We start from the raw sequence: 25,674 nt of genomic DNA on the forward strand, positions 1-25,674 counted from the left end.
GCCGCAAGATCAAATGACTTTGATGACTGGGAAACTACAATGCTCTACAAATGTTACCTTCTTTCTGTTCTCAGTGATACTACCTTTTGTTCAACCCATCTTCCTGCTGTTTTAAAATGAAAAGGTTTTTAAAAGTCAGAAACAGAAGCAAATAACTAATCGATTCTTTTTTCTTTTTTACCAATTTCATAGCAATTGAAAACATCATCCAAAATACTGTAGATCTTTCCCCCCTTCAAGTTTTCTTGAAAGATTTCACACGTGCAGTGTAAGAAATTGTGAGTCAGCCTTCTCCAATCCTGACTTTAAGAGTTGCAAAAATCATCTGCCAGGGATCACATATGTTCTCGGTTCCACGAGAGGAAGAAAACACATTTGCTGGAAGAAAAAAAAAAAAGGAAACTTTAAAACCAGTGGAGTTAGAATAAAGACACTTGCATTCTGCTAACTTCTTTTCCTCTCCAGGACCTGAAGGCTTTTCTAGCCCCGGACAGGATGCTAGGCGTCTGTCACCCCAAATACCCCCTTTCTGGGATGGGGGCAACAGCTGGTCATGGAAGGGAAGCAAAGGAAGTGCAGAATGACCAAGATATGAGATTAGGATCCAGAAATAATACATCTACAGCAACTACTTTTTGAAGACAGTATACCCAGCATCTATAAGTCCAATCTCTCCTTAAGACCTTGCAACAATCTAGTATGATTTCAGTCTGCGGTTGAGACATGACCTTTAGCAGACTAAGGCACTTGGCTAAGGTCACACAGCTAGTGAGCCAGGTAGAGAAGAATACCAGAGCCTGTGACTGTAGTATTTCATGTGTAGCATTACCTATGGGATCTCCAGAACATCAAATAGGTGTTTCCATCTAAGAAATTATCTCCAGCCTGGCACAGTGGCTCATGCCTATAGGAGGCTGAGGCAGGAGGATCACCTGAGGCCAGGAGTTTGAGGCCTGCCTGAACAATATAGCAAGATCCCATCTTTATTTAAAAAAATTTGAAAATTCACTAGGTGTTGCGATGCATGCCTGGAGTCCCAGCTACTCAGGAGGCTGAGGTAGAAGGATCACTTGAGCCCAGAAGTCCAAGGCTACCATGAGCTATGATGTTGCCATTGCATTCCAGCCTGGGTGACAGAAAGAGATCTTGCCATAAAATTAAATAAATAAAATTGTCCTTAGCAAAGCAGAGAAAGAGCCTCCTAACACCCTAAAGCGGCAGATTACTGGCAAGTACTTCTGCCTCCATGCTAACATCACAGAAACCAGATTCAAACAAGTTGTGAGTTTCTCTTGAAACAAAAGAAATGAATTACAGGGGAAATAGAACTCTCAACTGAGCACCTTAAGAAATTTAAAACTCGTTTCATGATGCTTTGCCCTTCTTCAGCTCTCACTGAAGCAGTTCTGTTCTTCAGTAATTGGTATAGGTTGTTCTAGTGTGTTTTTTATTTATTAAATAGTGTAAGTAAAAATTGATGTGATGGAACTGTGGCAGCTTCCACCATAGAACAAAAGCTTTTCTAAACCAGCGTTTCTCCCATAACATCTGGGTAGATGTTTCATGTGGCTTTCCTTTCCCAAGTATACAATGGCATGATTTCATGTTCAGAAGGAAATGGCAATGACATTTCATTTGACCAAGAAAAAAAAAAGAAAGAAACCTTTCTACATTTAACAGAACCCAAAGGCAACTTGAAAAACACTTTGAAAGCTTATTTCCATTTTACGATCTAAAGCAGACCTAAGGTAGATCTGTAGACAGGTGGTGCTGGTTGCAGCTCTGCTGAAAAAGATTATGTTGACTTTCTGAGAATATTTCAGGATTCAGCATCACAAAGGCCTCCAAAATGGTGGTTTTAAACTCCCATTGAGACGGGTCACAATATAAATCCTAAAGAGAAAACCAAGCCAGGTAAACCTAGGATCTCGGCTTCACATCCAGCCTCACAATTTGAAGCCCAGGTCATTCTTGCAATTCTCCAAGACCTCTAAGCACATCCTCACTAGCCGCAGCCTGGGGCTTCAATCCTGCTAAAACTGAGCCAAGAAGCAAAAGCTCAGTGAGTGTCATTTTGCTTAGAACTACTAAGCAGAATAAAGAGAGGCAGTAGGAAAGGCATTCCCCAGTCACAGAAAAGCAGGGTGTCCGATTATAAGATAGTAGTCTCTTCCTTCAAGGCTAGTGGGTAAAATTCTCCCTTGTGCCTTTGAATGAGGGATTTCCCCTAAACACAATAGTGAAGTTTGTGTTAGTTGTTGGAACCCTGGAGTCTGGGGACTTTTATGAAGGCAGAACTTTCAGAGGAAGCTGGAATATAATGCCTATAATAGTGAACTGTAACTTAGAAGTACCCTGTAGAGACAAGAGAAGCCAAGGTTTGTTTGTTTGTTTTTTTGTTTGTTTAAACACAGCTTTAACCAAAATTTAAACTTTGGTTGGATTAAGCTATTCCTGATTTCATGCCTCTGTTGGTAGAAAATGCACCCTTTTAAAACAGAACTATTTTGCAGGGATCATAAATAACATCCTAATTCAGAACATTTTTATGATCTAAATACAGTTGACCCTCATTACATGTGGATTCTATATCTGCAAATTCTAATACTCACTAAAATGTATTTATAATCTTCAAATCAGTACTCATGGTGCTTTTGCTGATAAGCACAGAGTGACAATAAATTTGACTCACTGAAAGTACATTGTAAACAAGTGTCCCTTTCATGATCTATTTAGTGCCGTATTTTTTGCATTTTTATGCCTTTTGCATGTTCAGTGGTGATTTCACTGTCTAAAAATGATCCCATAAGCAATGTACTGAAGTACTGTCCAGAGTATCTAAGCACAAGAAGGCTGAGATGTGCCTTACAGAGAAAAAATACACTTGTTAGATAAGCTTTGTTTGGGCATGAGTTACAGTGCTTTTGGCCACGATTCAATATTAATAAATCAAAATATATATATTGAATATGTATGTTATTTCAATATACATCAGTATATATTAATTATATATTGATAAGGTGCCTTCAAGCAGAAACACACATAAAACAAGGTTATGCATTGATCAGTGGACAAAAGCCAAAGGCTCATAGGAACCAAGCCCTGTGTTTCCTATAGGAGCCAAGACTCAGTGTTTGCTAATTCAGTGTCCATGTCAATGTTATAGATCATAATTAGTGTGAATGACAGAATCAGCATTTGATTGAAAGCTCTGTGCCATCTTGATACTTGAGTGGCTCTGTTGTGTGCGGGCACAGTCTCCACTTATCTTTCATGTGACTCTGAAATGTCCTGCTCTGTTTGGGACCAGGTTTCAGGTAAGTTAGGAGTTACATAGACTGGATAAGAATCCAGATAAATCTTACACCTGAGTCAAAGAATGGGATGCCAGTTCTGGAGTGCGGTGAGAGAAGGGAAACTTGGCCATGGGCTACAGGAAGTGCCGCCATATGAGGAGGAAAGTAAGGGTGTAGAAGAAGATGAGGAGAGAAAACCAAAAGTAGAGGGAAAGATGTGTGTGCTCACAGTGATGCTGAGAGTCAGCATCTTAGACGATGCTGTTAACTATGGATGTGTCACTGTCTGAGAATATTCAACATTATTCCTTCCATAAAGTATGGAACAGCAAAATTAACATGTATACAATGTCATTTGTTATACTGTCTTTACAGGCAGTAGGTGAGATACCAACACATTCTGCAGAGCTTAATGACATCATTTTGATGTAAATCGAGTCTGTTTATTTGTTTTTCCTGTTTCATATAAGGTTATGACTTTTTGTCTCCTAGCTACCCAGAAAAGGCCATTTTGATTTTGGATAAATAGTATCTGTAGAAATTGTTTCTTAAATAAAGGATACTTGCATGCACTTAAAGTTAATGGACTTTAATAATCTATTTAATATGCTCTGGCAGGAGAGATGTTTTTGCTAGCTACCATGGAGAAACTATGTGTTCTCATATTCATGCATAAGGTAATTTGTCTTATAGGCAGAAAAGAGAGTTTACAATTTGAAATAAACAAATCACTGCTTTAAACAGTGTAGGAGAAAGTACACTACTTCAAAAATAATTGCTTGTTTACATGCATTTACTTGTTGGAAACAAAAGACTGAAATGAGAGCTCCTCTAACATTAGTCTGTTATGTGAAAAAATGAGAAAGTGCATATAAGAACACAGAGCAGTAGAGAGAATTTCCCATAATGCCATGTGGACATGATAAATTGTACCATTTTGCCACTTAATGATATATTAGATCAATACAGCATCTAACTCATGAGCTTCAGCTAGAAATTTCAAGTCTGATGGAAAACATTTTTTTAGTATCTTAGGAAAGAGTCTTAAAACTTTGGAAAAAATTAGTGTTTTTGAAATTTGGCCAAGTTATATCTTCACACATGAAAAATGTACTAGATTTTTCTAGGAGTTTGAAAATCATTTTGAGAACTGAGAGCTTTTCTAAGCAGCATTAAAACCACATTGAATTGCTGTTAAAGGGTAATAGTCATACCCTTTCATATTGTTTGGAGAATTAAACAGAATAAAGCACATAGAAAAATGAATACAATATCTTTGATCAAAATTATTATAGTAATATTCTTGGTACAGTAAATGTTGGCCCTAAAGTAGCATGTAGTTATCGGAATTGTCCTAAACAAAGTATCATTTTCCGTTGGCTGTCACTGATACAATCATGCCACTCTTGGAAACTGATAGAACCAACAAAGTAAATGGCAAAAAGAAATGAAATGTCAAGGATTACAATAATGCTTTCCTGATTCCTCCAAATCACTTCCTATAAAGGGCTGTGCAATGAGATTGCTTAGTCTACATGTGTATCTGTTTTATTTGTTGGTAATTAAAATTAACTTTTTAACAAGGAACCTCAAAATATGAGTAGCTTCAAACAATAAAGGTTTATTGTTGATGTGATCCTTCCATAAGAATGAGGTGGCTCTTCTTGGGGTTTCTCTTAAATCATTTCTTCCATGTTGCAACCTCCCAGTCTTAATAGAAGAGAAATATTTTATATGATTGTTAGGGAGGTTTATGGCCAGATCTAGAAATGCAATGTAAGGCCAGACACTGTGGCTCATGCCTGTAATCCTAGCACTTTGGGAGGCTGGGGCAGGTGGATCACCTGAGGTCAGGAGTTCGAGACCAGCCCGGCCAACATGATAAAACCCTGTCTCTACTATAAATAAAAACTTAGCCAGGCATGGTGGTGGGTGCCTGTAGTCCCAGCTACTTGGGAGGCTGAGCCAGGAGAATTGTTTGAACCCAGGAGGCAGAGGTTACAGTGAGCTGAGATCATGCCACTGTACTCCAGCTTGGGCCACAGAATGAAACTCTGACCCCCCCCCCCAAAAAAAAGAAAAGAAAAGAAAAGAAATATAAACACAAGGTCCACTCCCATTTTTTGGACCAGAACCTAGTCCTAAGGCCATAAAGTAACTTCAAAGTGTTTTGGGAAGTGTTCTTTTCTTCTTTGCATAGGGGCACAAAAAAGATATGCTTTCTTGATTCTTCAAAAATAAAAATAAAAATTTAAACCTCCCAGTATGTTCAGTTTATTTCTTAGCATGCCATTTAATGAGCTAAACAATTTACTGGAAAAGGAAAATAAGGTTCCATTTGACGTCTTACTTTCGTATCTCAGCAGGCATAATCGAGGGAGGTGTTAAGCGCAGCTAAAGTTCCAAGGTCTTCTCTGAAGTTTCCCTGGTGATCTAACCAGACCTTCTGGTTATGTTCTCCTCGAAGCTGCTATAGTGGCATTTATCAAACATGTCTTTGTATTCTTTCTTTCTGTATATCGTGTCTGTTATCTTCCTGTTTAAAGAATGCGGTTCTCCTCTGCTTTGTGTAGCTACTTATTTCTTTGCTCAGTTCTTATATTCTTGCATTTATATTTTCAGCCTGGCTTCCTAAGAGTCATCCCTGTGTCTTCTCAGCCCAGTGGTCAACCAATGAATGGGCAGAGATTATACTCAAACACCTTTGGTACAAAGCATACAAATTAACTGGAAAATTACCCTGCAGCCTATATTCAGAAAAAAATGATGTTCAATGAAACTAACTTACAGAGTCAGCCAGGATGTTAGACTAAGCAAAGACATCAACACAACTATTAAAATTATGTTTAAAGAATCCAATTAGTAATATTGTATAGAGTGGTATATTGTCGTGTAGCCTAATATTGTAACTAGTAACAAAGGACGTGAGCTCTAGAGTCAGACCACAAGGATTTGGATCTTAGGTTCATTACTTACTTGCTATTTACCTTACCTAGTTATTTAACCTCTTTCTACCTCAGTTTCCTCATGTAAAAATAAGCACAGTAACTAAAGTACCTATCTCATACATCCACTTTAATGACTGAACATGATAAAATATATAAAGCACTCAAACTGGCAAGCATTATAACAAAATATGCAGATAGCCCTCAGGAGATGCTAAATATTATGATTAATACAATATAAAACTATGACTTCATTTGCTTGAATCTTCTTTTGCAGGTAGGATTATAAGCTGACCCATAGTAGATCACAATAAATGTTTACTGAATGAAATCACGAATATTTTGCTTGGTTGGTTAGTTTATTTTATTTTATTTTTTTTAGTTTTTTAGATTTTTGTTTTGAGACAAGGTCTCACTCCATCACCCAGGCTGGAGTGCAGTGGCACAGTCATAGGCCACTACAGCCTTGAACTCTGGGGCTCAAGTGATCCTCCCACCTTGGCCTCTCAAGTAGCTGGGACTACAAGTGTGTGCCACCACACCCAGCTGACTGTTAAATTTTTTGTAGAGACAGGGTCTTGCTATGTTGCCCAGGCTGGTCTGGAACTCCTGACCTCAAGCATCCCTCCTGCCTCGGCCTCCCAAAGTGCTGGGATTGCAGGCATGAGCCACCGTGCCCGGGCAGAAATCTTATTTTTGATGCATGAAGTAGAGAGCCTTCCACTTCAATGTAAGCAGACTATAAAAAAAAAGAATTCTTCCCCAATGTATTTCCTCTAGTTCCACACAGATGTCAACCTTAATTAAAATATAATCTTTTTATTCAGAATTAAGAATCAATGTTAAATGCAAATAAACCTGAAAAAGTAACATATTAGCTTAAATTCAGACTAGAATTTAGCATTTAAACAATACAGTATACTAAACTTTAAGAGAAACACCTCCTAATACAACATATCTAAAAAGCTGGATAAAATTTAAAAATTTAATTTTATGTGCATAACTGCACTGCCGTAAAAGTAGAACTTCTGCGAAGGCCAGAAATTATATGAAAGTGCAGTTCCACAGAAGCACAGACACTTACCCTGGGGAGTTTGTCTTTGGCTTATGACCCAGACCTGGGTTCCAGTGGTCTCACCAGGGGATAAAAAACAAAGCCTAAAGATCAAGATGGACCAACATACATTAAAAAGCAAGAAAGAGTCATGTAAGGACAAATGCACATCTCATACAGAGTTCATGGAGATAATTGCTTGCCTCGCTGTTCACTCTGAGAACAGCAGGAAAAAGAAAATGTATTCCTTCAAAATGTCCAACCACAGCCCTACCACGTTACCTTTGTAGTTTCCCAAAAAGGTAAGATCTGAGTTTAAAGTGGCCTCAAGTTGTTAGTATCCCAGCTTCTTTCTGCTTTACAGAAGAAATGTTAATTCCTTCTGGAAGAATGCAGCTTAAACCCAAGCTTTGTATTAAAAAAAAAAAAAAAAAAAAGATTTTTTTTTTTTTCCTTTTTGAGATGGAGTTTTGCTCTTGTTGCCCAGGCTGAAGTGCAGCGGTGCGATCTCAGCTCACGCTACGTCTACCTCCCGTGTTCAAGTGATTCTCCTGCCTCAGCCTCCCGAATAACTAGGATTACAGGCATGTGTCGCCATGCCCAGCTAATTTTGTATTTTTAGTAGAGATGGGGTTTTTCCCTGTTGGTCATGCTGATCTCGAATTGCTGACCTCAGGTGATCCATCTGCCTTGGCCTCCCAGAGTGCTGGGATTATAGACGTGAGCCACTGAGCCCAGCCAAAAATCAAGTTTCTAAGGAAAATGTGCTCCCAAACAAAAAGTCACCAAACACAAAAAAGTGAGAACGATTAGCAAAAGCCAAGAGAAACCACAGAGTAGAGAATTTCAGACATAGGAGTTATCACATCCAGAATATGTAAGTTTGATCTCTAATATGTTCAAAGAGGTAAAAGCATATAGCAAGTATAGAAGGGTAACATAACATTAAACAGTGAAATAATAATGGAAAGTAGGAACTGCATTAATCATTGGATTAGACTTAGCTGAAGAGAGGATTTGTGAACTGAAAGAGCTTTTAATGATTTAAAATGCCATTTAAAAAGACAAAATGGGGGTAATTGTGAAAGAAGTGTTTGAGGATAAAGAAAATATAGTGGGAAGACAGAATACTTTTCAGATAGAAGGTTTCGGGGAGAGGAGGAGGGCAGACTTCTGTGAAAGATCAGATGGTAAATGTTTTAGGCTTAGGGGCCATAGAGCCTTGGAAATACTCAACTCTGCCATGGGTAATAATTTAAATAAATGAGCCTGGCTACATTCTAATAAGACTTTATTTCTACAATGGCAGCACGCTAAATATGGCCCTTGGATGACAGTTAACTCCTAGACTAGGAAATCTTAGAAAATCGGAGCATAATAAAATTTGAAAAGAGAATGGATTACACCTCAATCAAGATGACCTAAAAAGTAAAACAATTAACTCTCAAGAGAAAAAAACAAAAGGCACAATAATGGCTAAGAATTTTCTAGGAATAAGAAAACGAAACAATTCTCAGATTCAAGGACCCCAAAAATTCAAAGCAAGATAAAATAAAAATAAATCCACATCAAGATATGTTACAGTGAAACTGCATAACAAGAATGTCAAAGAGAAGATCTTAAAGTAGCCACGAAAGTTGGTAAATTCTTTCCCCCTCAATCATGTAAACACCAGAAAAAATTGTGAAAAATGACCATATCAGGGTCCTGGAAATCAACCAAAGGCAAACAATAATTATGAAGCATTTATTTATGAGAAACTTCTAGACCTTTGGGTAAAAATGGTAGAGTCTGTGACTTTCCTTCCTGGGGTTACCCCCATCACCTAGCCATCAGCAGAAGCATGGCTGATGCTGTGGTTTTACAAGGGGAAGGCTGGCTGTGAAAATCAGCAGCTTAACGGTCAGAAGGGACTGATTTGATTTGGAATGAAAGGTAAAAACCATACTAAGTAGCATTGCCAGTAAAAGTAGCAAACTTGGTAAGAAATGAATGAGTAAAATCTGCTGCTCTTAAGCTTGAGGTTGTGGTCTCATTTGGGTGAGCAGCGGTCAAGCAAGAAACTTATCAAGGAGATCCTGCAAGAAAGGGCTGGGTACGTTTCACACCACCACAGCTGGCTGGGAAACATGGACGCCCTCCAGGAAGACCAGACATAGACCTGAGAAAAGTCTAAGTCTGTTTGTGAAGTTTGAACACGTTGCCCAATACACATATACACACACACACAAAGTGGAAGCCTTACCACTTGAGGCGTTTGAGTATAATCTCTGCCAATCATTAGTTGACCGCTGAGAAGACACAAGAATGATTCCTAAGAAGCCAGGCTGAAAAAATAAGAATACAAGGACTGAGCAAACAAACAAGTAGCTACATAAAGCAGAGGAGACAGACTCCATAGATTAATTCCTAGCAAGTTTCTTGAAAAAGAAAAAAAAAACCCTTGGGGGGAAAAAGTAGGAATGCTGTATTTTATGATCTAACATGTTAGTTTTCAACAAAATGGTACAAATTATACAAAGAAACAGAAAAATCTACCCTGCAACCTATACTTAGGAACAATAGTAGTCTATGAAGCTAACTTACAGAGTCAGCCAGGATGTTAAATTTAGCAAAGACATCAACACAGCTACAGAAACTATGTTTAAATAATTCAAGGGAAAATATGTATGAAGAATTAAAAGAACATATGACTAGTAATTGCACAAGAGATACAAAATCTCAATAGAGAAGTTGAAATTATTTTTAAAAGAGTCAACTATGTATATAGAAGATCCCAAAGAACCAACAATAACAAAAGTATTAAAACTAATAAGCAAATATAGCAAGATTACAGAATACGAGGTTAATATCAAAAGCCAAATGTTTGTCTGTATACCAGCAAGCAGTCAACAATTGAAACTTTTAAATAAAAACACAACATTTACATTAGCACCAAAAAAATCAACACCTTAGGAATAAATCTAACTAAATATACACATGATCTTTATATGAAAAACTGTAAACTCAAAAAGAAATCGAAGTTACAAATAAATGAAGAGAGATACATGTTCATGGACAGGACGACTCTATGTTGTCAGAATAACAGTTATTTCCAATTTGATCTACAAATTCAATGTAATCCCAATAGAAATCCCTGCAAATTATTTTGTGGATATTAACAAACTGATCTAAAGTTTATGTGAAAGGCAAAAAACCCAAATAGTCAACACTACAGAAGGAGAAGAATAAAGGTAGAGAACTGATACTATCCAACTTCAGGACTTACTATAAAGCTATACTAATCAAGACAGTGAGGTATTTGTAAAAGAATAGACAGACAGTGGAACAGAATGAACAGTCCAGAAATTTACCCACACAAATATAGTCAAATGATCTTTGACAAAGGAACAAGACAATTTAATGGGGAAAGATTAATCTTTTCAACATCTGGACATCAATATATATTTTTAAAAAATAAATGAATCTACACACAGTCCTGACACCTTTCACAAAAATTAACTCAGAAAAGATCCTACACCTAAATGTAAAATCCAAAACTATAACATTTCTAAAAGTTAACATAGGAGAAAATATTTTAATCATTTAAGATTTAATCATAAATGATTAAAATTATACAACACAAAAGCAAGATGTATGAAAGAAAAAAATGGACAAATTGGTCTTTATTAAGATTAAAACTTCTGCTCTATGAAAGACACTGTCAATAGAATGAACAGATGAACCACACACTGGAAGAAATATTTGCAAAACACATGTATATGCAAAATATACAAAGAACACTTAAAACTCAACAGTTTAAAAAATGATACAACTCAATTTAAAAATAAACAAAAGATCTGAACAGACATCTAACCGAAGAAGATATACAGATGGGAAATATGCATGTGAAATGACTCACAATTTTATATGTCATTACAAAATTACATATTAAAACAATAAGATACTATTACCCACCAGTTAGAATACCTAAAATAATAAATTTTTACAAATCTGACAAAAAAAATGCTAATAAGAGTGTAGAGTAGTAAGAGGAACTCTCATTCATTGCTGAAGAGGACGTAAAATGGTCCAGTCACTTTTGAAGACAGATTGGCAGTTCCTTACCAAGTTAAACATCGACTTAAACCATAAAATCCAGCAATTCCATTCCTGTGTATTTAATTAGTTGAAAACTTGTGTCTACACAAACACCCACACACAAATGTTTATAGCAGGTTTTTTTTTCGTGATTGTCAAAATTTGGAAGAAGCCACGATGTCCTTCGGTAAGTGAATGAATTCACTGTAGTGCTTTCCTAAAAGGGAATATTATTCAGTGATAAGAATCAAGGCTATCAAGCCATGGAAAGACATGTAGGAAATTACAACTATCCCAAAAGATTCAAATATAAAACAAAGCTATATGTTAAAAGTCAGCAATTACTCATGGTCAAAACTTTTAACAGTCAGGAACTCAAGGATATATACTTAATCTGAAAAAATATATATCTATAAAAAACCTACAGAAAATATTAAAGCCAATGGTGAAATACTGAGGAAATTGTCTTTATATTCAAAAACAAGACTCAACTGCTAACATCATTTCTTTTCAACATTCTACTAGTGAGCCTAGCCATCACAGTAAGACAAGAATAAGAAGCATGCAGATTAGAAAGAAACAAAACTGCCCTTATTTACTGTTTATCTGTCTGAAAAATTCAGATGAATCCATGTATTGTTAGAATTGGCAATTTGGTAAAATTCTTTCATGTAAGATCAAGCTCAAAGTTAACTTTTAATACCAAGTATAGTCAAACATGTGAAGAAACTGAAATTCTCATACTTCGATAAGGGAAAGATTTGAGGCTTTCTAAATCTACCAATGACGAGTATTTGAGTAATTCTGCACATGGACATACATTTTAATTTTTCTTGAGTAAAAACCTAGAAGTAGAATTGATGGGTCATAAATAAATACATATAAAATTTTATAAGAAACTTCTAACCTGTTTAAATAGTGGTTGTATCATTTTGCATTGCTACTAGCAATGTATGAGAATTTCACTTGCTCCACACTCTTACCATAATTTGGTATTTTTTATTTCAGCCATTCTAATAACATTTTCATTTGCATATCCTTCATAACTAATGATGTTGAGCCTGTTTTCATGTTCATATTTGTAGTCTGTAAATCTTTGGTGACTTGACTTTTCAGATATTTTACCCATCTCTAATCAGTTTGTCTTACCACATTGATTTTTAAGAACTCTTTACATATTGTAGATGCAAGTCTGTTATCAGATATATATTTTGGAAAATATGTCTCAATCTATTTCCTATGCATTTCCTTACATTAACTTTTGAAGAGCTAATGTTTTTAATTGTGTAATATAATAATGTATTATTTTATAGTTCACACTTTTTGTGTTCTAAGAAATCTCAGTGTAACCTAAAGTCACAAAATATTCTCCTATGTTTTCTTCTAAAAGTTTGAATCCTTTTAGGTCTTACACTCAGGTCTATAATCTATCTGGAGTAGATGCTTGTGTTTGGTCTGAGATAAGCATTGAGGCTCATGTTTTGCCTATGAATATGCAAATATTCTAGTGTGATTTATTTTAAAGATTATCATTTTCCTCATAAAATTTCCTTGGTACCTTCTTCAAAAATCAATTGAACACATATGTGTGGTTCTATATCTGGAATTTCTACTGTGGCCCATTGATCTATATATCTCATCTTATTCTAAACATACATTCTTGCCAACTATAGCTGTATAAGATTTGAAATTATGAAGAGTTAGATCTTCCACTTTTGTTCTTTCTTTTCAAAATTCTTTTGGCTATTTGAAGTTTTTACATTTTTATATAAATTTTAGAATTTGTTTGCTATTTTCTACATAAAATTTAGCTAAAATCTTAATTGGGATTATAATGAATCTACAGATGAATTGGGGAACAATTAAAAGCAAAACAATAGGTAGTTTTCCAATTCATGAACATGGTATATCTCGCCATTTATTTGTGTCTTTCTTAATTTCCCTCAGCGAAGTTTTGGAGTTTCTAGTGTACAACTCTTGCACATATCTTATTAAACTTATCTCGAAGTAGTTCACTTTTTTGGTACTATTCTAAATGATAATTTTGAATTTTAATTTTCAATTATTCTTTACTAAAATATGGAAATGCAATTAGTCTTACATATTTGCCTCATCTTTTGTGATCTTACTAAACTTACTTATTGGTCCTAATAGCTTTATGGTAGATTATTTTGGATTTTCTATAGAGACAATCATATTATCTATAAATAGCAATAGTTTTATCTTTCTATTTGGAATGCATTTTATTTCCTTTTCTTGCTTTATTGTACCAGTAAAAGCCATCAGTAAAATGCTGAATAGATATAGTATGGGCAAATATATTGTCTCTTTTCTCAACCTTTTTCAAATATTAGAGCAACTTTACATTTCTGGGATATATTTTACTTGATCATCATGTATTATTCTTTTTATATATTGCTAGTTTCAAGTTGCTAATATTTTCTTAGGGACTTTTACATGTATGTTTATGATAACTTTTAATCTGTACTTTAATTTTCTTATAATATCATTTTCTGGTCTTGATATTATGATAATTCTGGCCTCAGACTGTTAGAAAGTATTTCCCTGCTTCTGTTTTGTGAAAGAATATAAATAAATTTGTGTTATATTATTCTTAAATGTTTAGTAAAATTTACCAATAAAGCCATCTCAGCCTGGAGTTTTCATCTTGGTTAGATTTTTAATCACCAATTCAATTTTTTATAGATATAGGACTATTACCTATATCTTCTTAATTGAGCTCTGGTAGTTTCTATGCTTAAAACAATTTCTAAACTTCATCTATGTTGTCAAATTTATTGGTATAAAGCTATTCATGATAGTTTATTTCAATGATTAGATCCTCTCTTTCGTTCCTGATATTGGTGATCTGTGTGATTCTCCTTTTTTTTTCTCAGACTGGCTTGAGTCTTATACATTTTATTAGTTCTTTCTTAGAACTAGATTTTGGTTCCATTGATTTTTTTCCCCATTGCTTTCTATTATCTATTTCATTGATTTTTTTTTTTTTTGCTCTTTTTTACTTTTCTCCTTCTGCTTATTTTAGACTGATGTTTTTCAAGGTGGATGCTTAGATTATTACTTGAGACTTCTTATTTTCTAGCATAATCACTTATGGTATAAGCTATATAATATCATATAATGTTATAACATTACCTTTAAGCATGCTTTAGTAACATCACTCAGATTTTTATGTCATTCTAATTTTCATTCAGTTCAAAATATTTTATAATTTTTCTTTTTTCATTTTTAATCCATAGATTATTTAGATATTGGTTGGTTAAATTCCAAATATTTGGGGCTTTAAAAAATACCTTCCTGTTACTGATTTCTAATTTTATTCTGTTGTTATCAGAGAAAATATTCCATATATTTTCATAGCTCTGTGCAGCACCTCCTCTGACTGAAAACTATGCATTTGTCTCTCTGAACTGGGAACTCTGTTTTCTCAGTTCAGAGAGACTGATGAGCTCAATTTGGATGTCCCTTCCCTGCACTATGACCTGGAAACTCTTCAGACAGTAACCTGAGACATTCACTGGGCTTACCACATTTGTTTTTATTCTCTTAGCAGTCACTGTCCTGTGCTATGTATTGCACAATGTCTGAATACCATTGTTTCATATACTTTGTCTGTTTTCCTGGCTGTTTAAAGAGGAGGGGTAATTCTGGTTTCTTTTATTCCATCATTGCCAGAAACAAGTCAAAACTATTTAAAGTCATATTATGTTTCCTCATATACCAACAAACAGAAAATGCAACTTTAAAATGATGGCATCTACAGCAACTGTTTAATATATCTAGGACTATATTAAACAAAAGATATACAATGTGTAGAATATCATAAAACATGATAAAAACACATTATTGAATACCTAAACAAATGGAAGAAAAATACCATGTTAATGGATGAGAAAACTCAATAGTGTAAATTTATTTACAGACTTAATGAAGTATCGATGAAATTTTTAGTAGTTTTTGTTTTGCATGGAACATAACAAGATGTTTATAACATTTGTATATAAGAGCAAATGACTAAGAATACCCAGGATACTCCTAAATAAGACCTATTGCCCAATCTGTAATCATGATTTATAATAAGTCAGGTCTGCACAGTGTATAATAGCACAATCTGGATGAATAGATTGTATACATTTCAAATCTTGCTTAGGTACCTACAATCCATTTCTTTGAGCTCAGTTTCTTCATCTACATAATAATTGTGCCCACTTTGCAAGGTAATGATGAGGAATAAATAAATTAATATGTGAAAAGTTCTTGGGACAGTGGCTGGCATATCGTAAATGTAAACATATAGTTGCTATTTCATTATTATCTAGCTCTAAATCATTAAGACAGCAAAGCATAGAGATAGAAAAGTAGACAAACAAAACAGTAGGGAACCAAGAAAAGACTCCCACAAAAATGGAATGACAAAGCTGAGATTTCAGATCGATGGAAAAGGGTAGGTTATGGTATGGGATGACTGATCAATTGATTATCCATGTGGATAAATATGAACACTAAAAGCAAATGTTCATCAGCTATAGAATGTAATATATTCATTCCTTATAATGTATTCATGCCATGCCCCACCATAAAAAGTGAAAATGAATGAATTACAGCATATCAGATACATACATACGTAAATCTCAAAAAACATAATGCCGAGCCTAAAAAAGTCATGGAAGAAAAAATATAACTTACTTGAGGACATTTATGTAGACTTTTTCAAAAGCAAAACTAAACAATATATTGATTAGTGATATATACATATTTGTAAAAGTATGAAAGAAAATAAGAGACTCATTAAAATTAAATCCCAGAAAGCTGTCCCATCAGGATCTGAGGAGCATGTGACCAACTGGAGGTACTTAGAAGATTTCAAAGACTTCAAAGGGAAATGTATTATTGTTAAAGCTTGGCAATGGGTACAAGTGTATTCTTTGTATTGTTTTTATCTTTACATTTTGGCATGTATCCTTTTTATGTTTGCTGTATTTAAAATTTTTTATTTCAAAATCATCTGAAGAGTATAGAAAAATCTAAGTGAGTATTATTTGTGCTATACTAACAGTCTTCTGCTTCCGTAAAAAAGTGTTACTTTGGATATTTAAAAATGTATCATTGTGAAATGAACTTCTTGCTTTAACCTGAAAAACTTTCTGAGTCATAAATATCCCCTGGCAATTATTTCCAGAAAGCGGGCTTTCAATGGGTTAGAATTAGGGGTCTCCTGAGGACATAAAAGACATGTCCAGGAAGTGGGAAGAAATACAGGGAGCCAAGGGCTGTGCAATAACATTAGAATATAATGAAAAATAAACTTATATTTCACAGTTTTCCTAGCTGCCAGTAAGTGGATAAATGTTTTGTCTATGATTTTTTTTTTTTTAGGGAGAAAATAATGTTTTCTGAATAATCCTACTTTCGATTAAAGATGCACATTATCTCAAAAACAGACCTTAATGGCCTCATTCGGTTTTGTAAATTACAACTGTCTAAAAGTAGGAGGAACATCAAACCTCTCTTTAAAATAGACACTGCTTTATTTTTCTGCATAAATATCTGCATTGCCTTGTTTTGTGAACATGAGCCTAAAGGGATATGAGAGGTATAGACTATTCTCACACATCACGCCATAAATTCTTCCTTTCATCTACTCTAAGGAGTATTCAGGGACTGAGGTGAGCTGCTTTTTGCTCATAAAAACAAGTGCAGGGTGCTCAGCGGATCTTTATTTACTCATTTAGAAAATGTGGAACACTCTAGTTCAGGACCCTCTGTAATATAATTCTGAGCGTATTTTGGAAAGGCAGAGGATTTGCTAGCAGGGATTCTGAAGCCAACTGGAGGAAATCCCCCCGCCCCCCATTTTAAGAAGGATTTACTACACTTCTCAAGAAAGAAGTGATCTCCAAGAAAAATATAAAGCCAGGGACAGAGAACCAAGGAGCAAGAAGATAAGTTCTGAAAAGATATTCTCGGAGTCTTTATGAGACCATCTGATCTCTAGCCTCATCCATGATGCGTAGAGTGGTCGTTTGCATTTGTCTTCATTGAAGTGGGGGGAGAGAGAAGTTTGAAGTTCCCTTACACGGGCATGTTATATCATCTCTGTGTTGCAGTGTGGCTGTGTGACCATGCAAGGGAACATGGTGGATTTGCCGGGCAGCCGTGGTTAGGCCTCAGAGAGAAAACAACGTCCCTCTTCTGGGTACAAAGTAACTCTGGCTATCTTCTGAAACCTATCTTATGAAAGCACAGCTTGCATCTAGTCATTGCCCAGGCTACAGAAAGCTAGAGAGAGAGAGAGATAGTGGACTATTGTCTAGCCTTCATTTCATAAGAAGTTTAAACACCAACTACATGAAAATATGAATTCAAATAATTTATCATTGTGACAAAATAGGCATAACATAAAATTTCTCATTTTGAGCATTTTTAAGTTGGCAGTTCTGTGGCGTCATATCTGTTCACATTGTTGTTAATACGGTTTCACTCTGTGTCCTCACCCAAATCTCATCTCAAATATTAATCCCCACATGTCAAGGGAAGGACCTGACAGGAGGTGATGGGATCATGGGGATGATTTCCTGCATGATGTTTTCATGATAATGAGGGAGTTCTCACAAGATTTAATGGTTTATCAGTGGCACTTCCCCCTTTGCTCTGTCTCTCCTGCCACCACATGAGAAGTGCCTGGCTTCCCCTTCGCCTTCTACCAAGATTTTAAGTTTCCTGAGGCCTCTTCAACCATGTGCAACTGTGAGTCAATTAAACCTCTTTCCTTTATAAATTATGCAGATTCGGGCAGTTCTTTGTAGCGGTGTGAAAATGGACTAATACAGTTGTGCAACCACACTCAAGATCTGTCTCTGGCACTCTTTCATGTTCCTCAACTGAAACTCTGTACCGATTAAACACGAACTCCCCATTTCTCCCTTCCCTAGTACCTGAGAGCCACCATTCTAATTTATGTCTGTATGAATTTGGTGATTATAGGAACCTCACATAAATAGGATCATACAGCATTTGTTCCTTAGTGACTGGCTTTTTTCATGTAGTATAATGTCCTCAAGCTTCATCTACATTGCAGCACATGTCAGACTTTCCTTCCTTTTTAAGGCTGAAGAATATTCTATAGTGTATATGCCACATTTTGTTTATCCATCTATCTTTGTTTATTCATATATCCATGGACACTAAGGTTGTTTCTACCTTTTAGATCTTGTTAATAATACCACTACAAGCATGGCTGTACAAATACCTGTTTGAATCTTTGCTTTCATTTCTTTTGGGTATATCCCAGCAAACAGAATTGCTGGATCTTATGGTAATTCTAATTCTTTGAGGAACTACCATTCCATTTTCCACAGCCAGTATCCCATTTTATATTCCCACCAACAGGGCACAAGGGTTCCAACTTTTTCACATCCTAACCAACACTTATTTTCTATTGACTTTGTTTAGGTTTTTCTTTTTTTTTTTTTTTTTTGAGATGGAGTTTGCTCTTCTTACCCAGGCTAGAGTGCAATGGCGCAATCTCGGCTCACTGCAACCTCCGCCTCCTGGGTTCAGGTAATTCTGCTGCCTCAGTCTCCTGAGTAGCTGGGATTACAGGCACGTGTCACCATGCCCAGCTAATTGTTTGTATTTTTTTTATTGCATTTTAGGTTTTGGGGTACATGTGCAGAACATGCAAGACAGTTGCATAGGTACACAAGTGGCAGTGTGTTTTGCTTGCTTTCTCCCCTTCACCCACATTTGGCATCTCTCCCCAGGCTATCCCTCCCCACCTCCCCCTCCCACTGGCCCTCCCCTTTTCCTCCCAATAGACCCCAGTGTTTAGTACTCCCCTCTCTGTGTCCATGTGTTCTCATTTTTCATCACCCACCTATGAGTGAGAATATGCGGTGTTTCATTTTCTGTTCTTGTGTCAGTTTGCTGAGAATGATGTTCTCCAGATTCATCCATGTCCCTACAAACGACACAAACTCATCATTTCTGATTGCTGCATAATATTCCATGGTGTATATGTGCCACATTTTCCCAATCCAGTCTATCATCAATGGGCATTTGGGTTGATTCCAGGTCTTTGCTATTGTAAACAGTGCTGCAATGAACATTCGTGTGCATGTGTCCTTATAGTAGAACGATTTATAGTCCTTTGGATATATACCCAGTAATGGGATTGCTGGGTCAAATGGAATTTCTATTTCTAAGGCCTTGAGGAATCGCCACACTGTCTTCCACAGTGGTTGAACTAATTTACACTCCCACTAACAGTGTAAAAGTGTTCCTTTTCTCCACATCCTCTCCAGCATCTGTTGTCTTCAGATTTTTTAATGATCGCCATTCTAACTGGCGTGAGATGGTATCTCAATGTGGTTTTGATTTGCATCTCTCTGATGACCAGTGACGATGAGCATTTTTTCATATGATTGTTGGCCTCATATATGTCTTCTTTTGTAAAGTGTCCATTCATATCCTTTGCCCAATTTTGAATGGGCTTGTTTGTTTTTTTCCTGTAAATCTGTTTGAGTTCTTTGTAAATTCTAGATATCAGCCCTTTGTCAGATGGGTAAACTGCAAAAATTTTTTCCCATTCTGTTGGTTGCCGATTCACTCTAGTGACTGTTTCTTTTGCTGTGCAGAAGCTGTGGGGTTTGATTAGGTCCCATTTGTCTATTTTGGCTTTTGTTGCCAATGCTTTTGGTGTTTTGTTCATGAAGTCCTTGCCTACTCCTATGTCCTGGATGGTTTTGCCTAGATTTCCTTCTAGGGTTTTTATGGTGCCAGGTCTTATGTTTAAGTCTTTAATCCATCTTAATTTTGGTGTAAGGTGTCAGGAAGGGGTCCAGTTTCTTCTTTCTGCACATGGCTAGCCAGTTTTCCCAACACCATTTGTTAAACAGGGAATCCTTTCCCCATTGCTTGTTTTTGTCAGGTTTATCAAAGATTGTATGGTTGTAGATATGTTGTGTTGCCTCCGATGCCTCTGTTTTGTTCCATTGGTCTATATCTCTGTTTTGGTACCAGTACCATGCTGTTTTGATTACTGTAGCCTTGTAGTATAGTTTGAAATCCGGTAGTGTGATGCCCCCTGCTGTGTTCTTTTTGCTTAGAATTGACTTGGCTATGTGGGCTCTCTTTTGGTTCCATCTGAAGTTCTGGTTTTTTCCAGTTCTGTGAAGAAAGTCAATGGTAGCTTGATGGGGATAGCGTTGATTCTGTAAATTACTTTGGACGGTATAGCCATTTTCACGATATTAATTCTCCCTAACCATGAACATGGAATGTTTCTCCATCTGTTTGTGTCCTCTCTGATTTCGTTGAGCAGTGGTTTGTAGTTTTCCTTGAAGAGGTCCCTTACGTTCCTTGTGAGTTGTATTCCTAGGTATTTTATTCTCTTTGTAGCAATTGTGAATGGCAGTTCATTCTTGATTTGGCTCTCTTTAAGTCTGTTGTTGGTGTATAGGAATGCTTGTGATTTTTGCACATTGATTTTATATCCTGAGACTTTGCTGAAGTTGCTTATCAGTTTCAGGAGTTTTTGGGCTGAGGCGATAGGGTCTTCTAGGTATACTATCATGTCGTCTGCAAATAGAGACAATTTGGCTTCCACCTTTCCTATTTGAATACCCTTTATTTCTTTTTCTTGCCTGATTGCTATGGCTAGAACTTCCAGTACTATATTGAATAGGAGTGGTGACAGAGGGCATCCTTGTCTAGTGCCGGATTTCAAAGGGAATGCTTCCAGTTTTGCCCATTCAGTATGATATTGGCTGTTGGTTTGTCATAAATAGCTTTTATTACTTTGAGTTACGTTCCATTGATACCGAGTTTATTGAGGGTTTTTAGCATAAAGGACTGTTGAATTTTGTCAAATGCCTTCTTGCATCAATTGAGATAATCATGTGGTTATTGTTTTTGGTTCTGTATATGTGGTGAATTACGTTTATAGACTTGCGTATGTTGAACCAGCCTTGCATCCCAGGGATGAATCCTACTTGATCATGATGAATAAGTTTTTTGATTTGCTGTTGCAATCGGCTTGCCAATATTTTATTGAAGATTTTTGCATCTATGTTCATCATGGATATTGGCCTGAAGTTTTCTTTTCTTGTTGGGTCTCTGCCGGGTTTTGGTATCAGGATGATATTGGTCTCATAAAATGATTTGGGAAGGATTCCCTCTTTTTGGATTATTTGGAATAGTTTCAGAAGGAATGGTACCAGCTCCTCTTTGTGGGTCTGGTAGAATTCGGCTGTGAACCCAATTTTTTGTATTTTTAGTAGATATGGGGTTTCACCATGTTGACCAGGGTGGTCTCGATCTCTTGACCTTGTGATCCACCTGCCTCGGCCTCCCAAAGTGCTGGGATTACAGGCTTGAGCCACCGTGCCCGGCCGCCTTTGTTTTTTGTTATTTTTTTTTTATGATATCCATTCTCATTAATGTGGATCCTCATTGTGCTTTTGAGTTGCAGTTCTCTAATGATTAGTGATGTTGAACATTTATTTATTTATTTAGAGACAGAGTCTTGCTATGTCTCCCAGGCTGGAGTGCCATGGCACAATTACTGCTCACTGCAGCCTTGATCTCCCAGGCTAAAGTGATCGTTCCACCTCAGCCTTGTGAGTAGCTGGTACCACAGCACATGCCACCGCATCCAGCTAATTTTTATATTTTTCATACAGACAGAGTTTTACCATGTTGCTTAGGCTTATCTCAAACTCCAGGAGGCAAATGATCTGCCCACCCTGGCCTCCCAAAGTGATGGAATTACAGGCATGAGCCACTATGCCCAGCTGCGAGCATCTTTTTATACGTTTCTTGGCCTTAAATAATTTTTAAAGCTGTGCAATTTCACCTTCAAAAAGCAATTTCTTAATTTCACTATTTGTATGCATGTGTCTGATTTATCACTTATGTGTAAAATTTATGTGGTTTGAATAAAGAGGGAAAATGGAAATGGAATCTTTAAACACATTTAAAAACGTTTGCGTTTCCTTTGTTGATGATCACATGATTTTCAAAGTGTTTAATGGACTTACTTTGTCCTCAGCCTTCAGCAAAAGTTAATTAATATGTAGAGTCAGCCTAGAAGCTAAGCACATTCTTAGGTTTATTCAATTTTGCTCATGATTTCTCATACCTCCCACTGCTATTAAATCAGAGCCTTGGAAATGACAAAGGATTTCTATAGGTAACTCAGAAAAATAGCAGATGTGTGTTGAACTACATGTCACCCTACATTTCCACAAGTGCCTACAATTCATGAAATAACTCCTTTTTTTAATATTTGGCTTTTAGTAACCTGGAAAATCCAATATGTTGGATGCTTTATAATAACTAAAAAGTTGAGGAAGAAAACTTGAAATTATACAAATGAAACCCCATCACTCTTACAAGTTACAGTCAAAGAATTAATAAGCTCATTTGATTGCCAAATAATCATTGTAGTGTTACTTAACTCCTTTAAGTCTTCATAGTTTTGTTTTGTTATTCTGTTTTGTTTTTGAGATGGAGTCTCACTTTGTCATCCAGACTGGAGTGCAGTGGTGCATTCATGGCTCACTGCAACCTCGGCCTCCTGGGTTCAAGCATTCCTCCCACCTCCGCCTCCCAAGTAGCTGGGACTACTACTTGGGAATACATTTTGTATTTTTTCATAGAAATGGGATCTCACTGTGTTGCCCAGGCTGCTCTCCAACTCCTAGGCCCAAGTGATCCCCCTCCCAAAGTTCTGGTATTACAGGCATGAGCCACTGTGCCTGGCCTCTTCATGAGTTTTATCTGTTTGTTTTCCTCCTCAGAACTATGTAAGTCTCACTGGGATCCTTTAAAGAGAGGGAGGGGACTCCATCACTGCCTCACTTGCATTTTAAAGTAAGAGGTCATGCCCACTAGACTCACAAGTATTTAAAATCTCATGGATACATCTGAATGCATATTACTATTATTACTAATAAAATCATAAGAATAACTTCTCAGTTACCCAGTGTTTTTAGGTTGCTGTGCTTTAATGCTTTAAATTACACTTTCAATAATATCACTGGAGACCACCCTATTAAGAAATAGCTTATTTTTACTTCAGGATTCTACTCCCAAATATAAAATTTTAACTTGCACTGAGAGCCAAGATAATTCTTAAAATGGCACATGGAAAAACTGTGACTACAAAACTCCAGCCTCCATCACAACCTGGCTGTCTAACACATTTTTGTACAACTTTTCAAACTGCTTCTAAATCCACTGTTGGTTCAGATAAGTCGCTCAGCCTTCTATGTAAGGGAGTGTTTTGCAATAAAAAACCCAAAAAAGTTCCTCTTGGCACTGACAATTTTATAACATAATGAAGCATGTCCTAAATAATTTTAAGATTCTTTTACAATATAGAAGCACAGATGGGTGACATCATGGTACAAAGCAACTTTTACTGAAATCATAAAAAATGCTTTTTAAAGGCTTCTTAGAAATTAGAGTTGGTAAATCAAGAAATCTTTCTTTAGCACTTGACTAGAAAATTGAGGAATCTGAACTTATAAGCCTTTGTCTTGAATTTAGGAAGCATGAACATTTTACAGAATAAATGCAGACCACAAACTCAGTTAGCCAAGCACTCACACCATGCCTCCCTACATATGGCCACCTATGTAAATTAACTGTCAGTGTAAAACGGCAAAGCATGATATACTCCAAGCAGCCAAAGAGGTGGACCTTGCGCTTGTCCCCACTGTGTTTTATAATTAAGTTAGAATCAATATCGGCTTCTTGGAGACCATCATGACACTTACCTCAAGTCTGTCAATGTAGTATAATGTCCAAATAGTAGATTGAAATAAATTTAAGAAATTGTTCACATCTAGGTTTGGAGCCATAGCAGAGTTCACCCATCTACACACAAAGGGAGGCAAAAAATCCTTATAGCAGGTATTGGTCAAGGAGACAGGAATCAGAATATTAGCATTCATAAATGGTTTTAATTGGCTGCTGTTGAACAGGTGTCAATGAAATGCTAGTCAATTTGTCCAGCCACCTGTTTTATAAATAAAACTTTATTGGAACACAGCCTTGCCCATTCATTGGCATTTTTTCTGTGACAGTTTTCACACTCCAGTGGTGAAGCTGAATAGTTGAATAGAGGCCCTACAGTTCAAAAAGCTGAAAATATTTACTGTTTGGCCCAGTACAGAAAAAGTTTGCTATAGAACATTCTGCTAGGATATCAAGCCAATCTTAAGGCAGGAAAAAGTAGAAAAACTGGGATTAAGCCAGGCTGAAGCAGGACATGAGTATTTTATAACCAATACAATTATTACCCTTAATTCATATTCTTTCTTACAATTGTCAAAGTGTTTTGTATTTATTATCCCACTTGATCGTTGGAAGAGCCCTGTGATATAAATAGGGTAGTTGCCACAATACTTTTTTCAAGGTGATTTGGCCCTGAGAGGTGAAGTGATTTTTCCTGGGTTACATAACAAGTGGGGGTCTTCTGGCAGGGTGAGCTTAGAAGTCAGACAAAGCTGGCCAGGTGCAGTGGCTCACGCCTGTAATCCCAGCACTTTGGGAGACCAAGGCAGATGAGCCCAGGAGTTTGAGACCAGCCTAGGCAATGCGGTGAAAGCCCAACTATACAAAAAATACACACACACACACACACACACACACACAAATTAGCCAGGCATGGTGGCACATGCCTGTGGTCCCAGCTACTCAAGAGGCTGAGGCAGGAGAATCACCTGAGTACAGGAGATTGAGGCTGTGGTGAGCTGCGATCACACTACTGCACTCCAGCCTGGGTAATAGAGTGAGACCCTGTCGAAGAAGGAAATGGAGAAGGAGAGGAAGAAGAGGAGGAGGAGGAAGAGGCGGAAGGGGAGGGGAGGGGAGGGGAGGAGGAGTTGGAGTTGGAGTTGGACAATGCTTACCAAGTTGTTTGTCTTGACATCGGTTAAGAAAGCAAGATCGGGAGGCAGGGCAAAGGAGAAAGTTCAAAGCCCAGCAGACACTGTGCTCAGGCACATTACACCTCAGGAGAAGACGCAGACATCCTGGAGCATGTTTCCTTGCTAACCTTTTTGAGGCTTGCTGGTTGCACACAGGAAGCTGTTCTGCTCACATCCTCCAGGCTGCTGCCTTTCCATCTGCTCTTCAATACAGGATGCTGTTCTCCCAGATCAGAGCTGCTGGATTCCCATGACGCGACGCTCATGCACACATCCTCTCTGGGGACTCTTGCAGCCACCCAAGTGCAGTGCATTTTGAGGTCTGGCACACAGCATCCAAG

At 36.8% G+C, this 25,674-nt stretch overlaps 1 protein-coding gene and 1 long non-coding RNA gene across 2 annotated transcripts in view; one reads left to right on the forward strand and one right to left on the reverse strand.

Moving 5' to 3' along the window:
- The window catches only part of KIAA1217 (KIAA1217 ortholog), an 820,488-nt gene that overhangs the window by 291,948 nt on the left and 502,866 nt on the right, over window positions 1-25,674 (forward strand). The window lies entirely within an intron of this gene.
- Window positions 157-25,624, reverse strand: LOC144576891 (uncharacterized). Its single transcript, XR_013519589.1, has 2 exons — window positions 25,316-25,624; window positions 157-378 (listed from the first exon to the last, which is right to left on the reverse strand). It is a non-coding gene; the product is annotated as an uncharacterized LOC144576891 (long non-coding RNA).

This window comes from Callithrix jacchus, chromosome 7, assembly GCF_049354715.1.
Source record: "Callithrix jacchus isolate 240 chromosome 7, calJac240_pri, whole genome shotgun sequence".
Classification (NCBI taxonomy): Eukaryota; Metazoa; Chordata; class Mammalia; order Primates; family Cebidae; genus Callithrix; species Callithrix jacchus.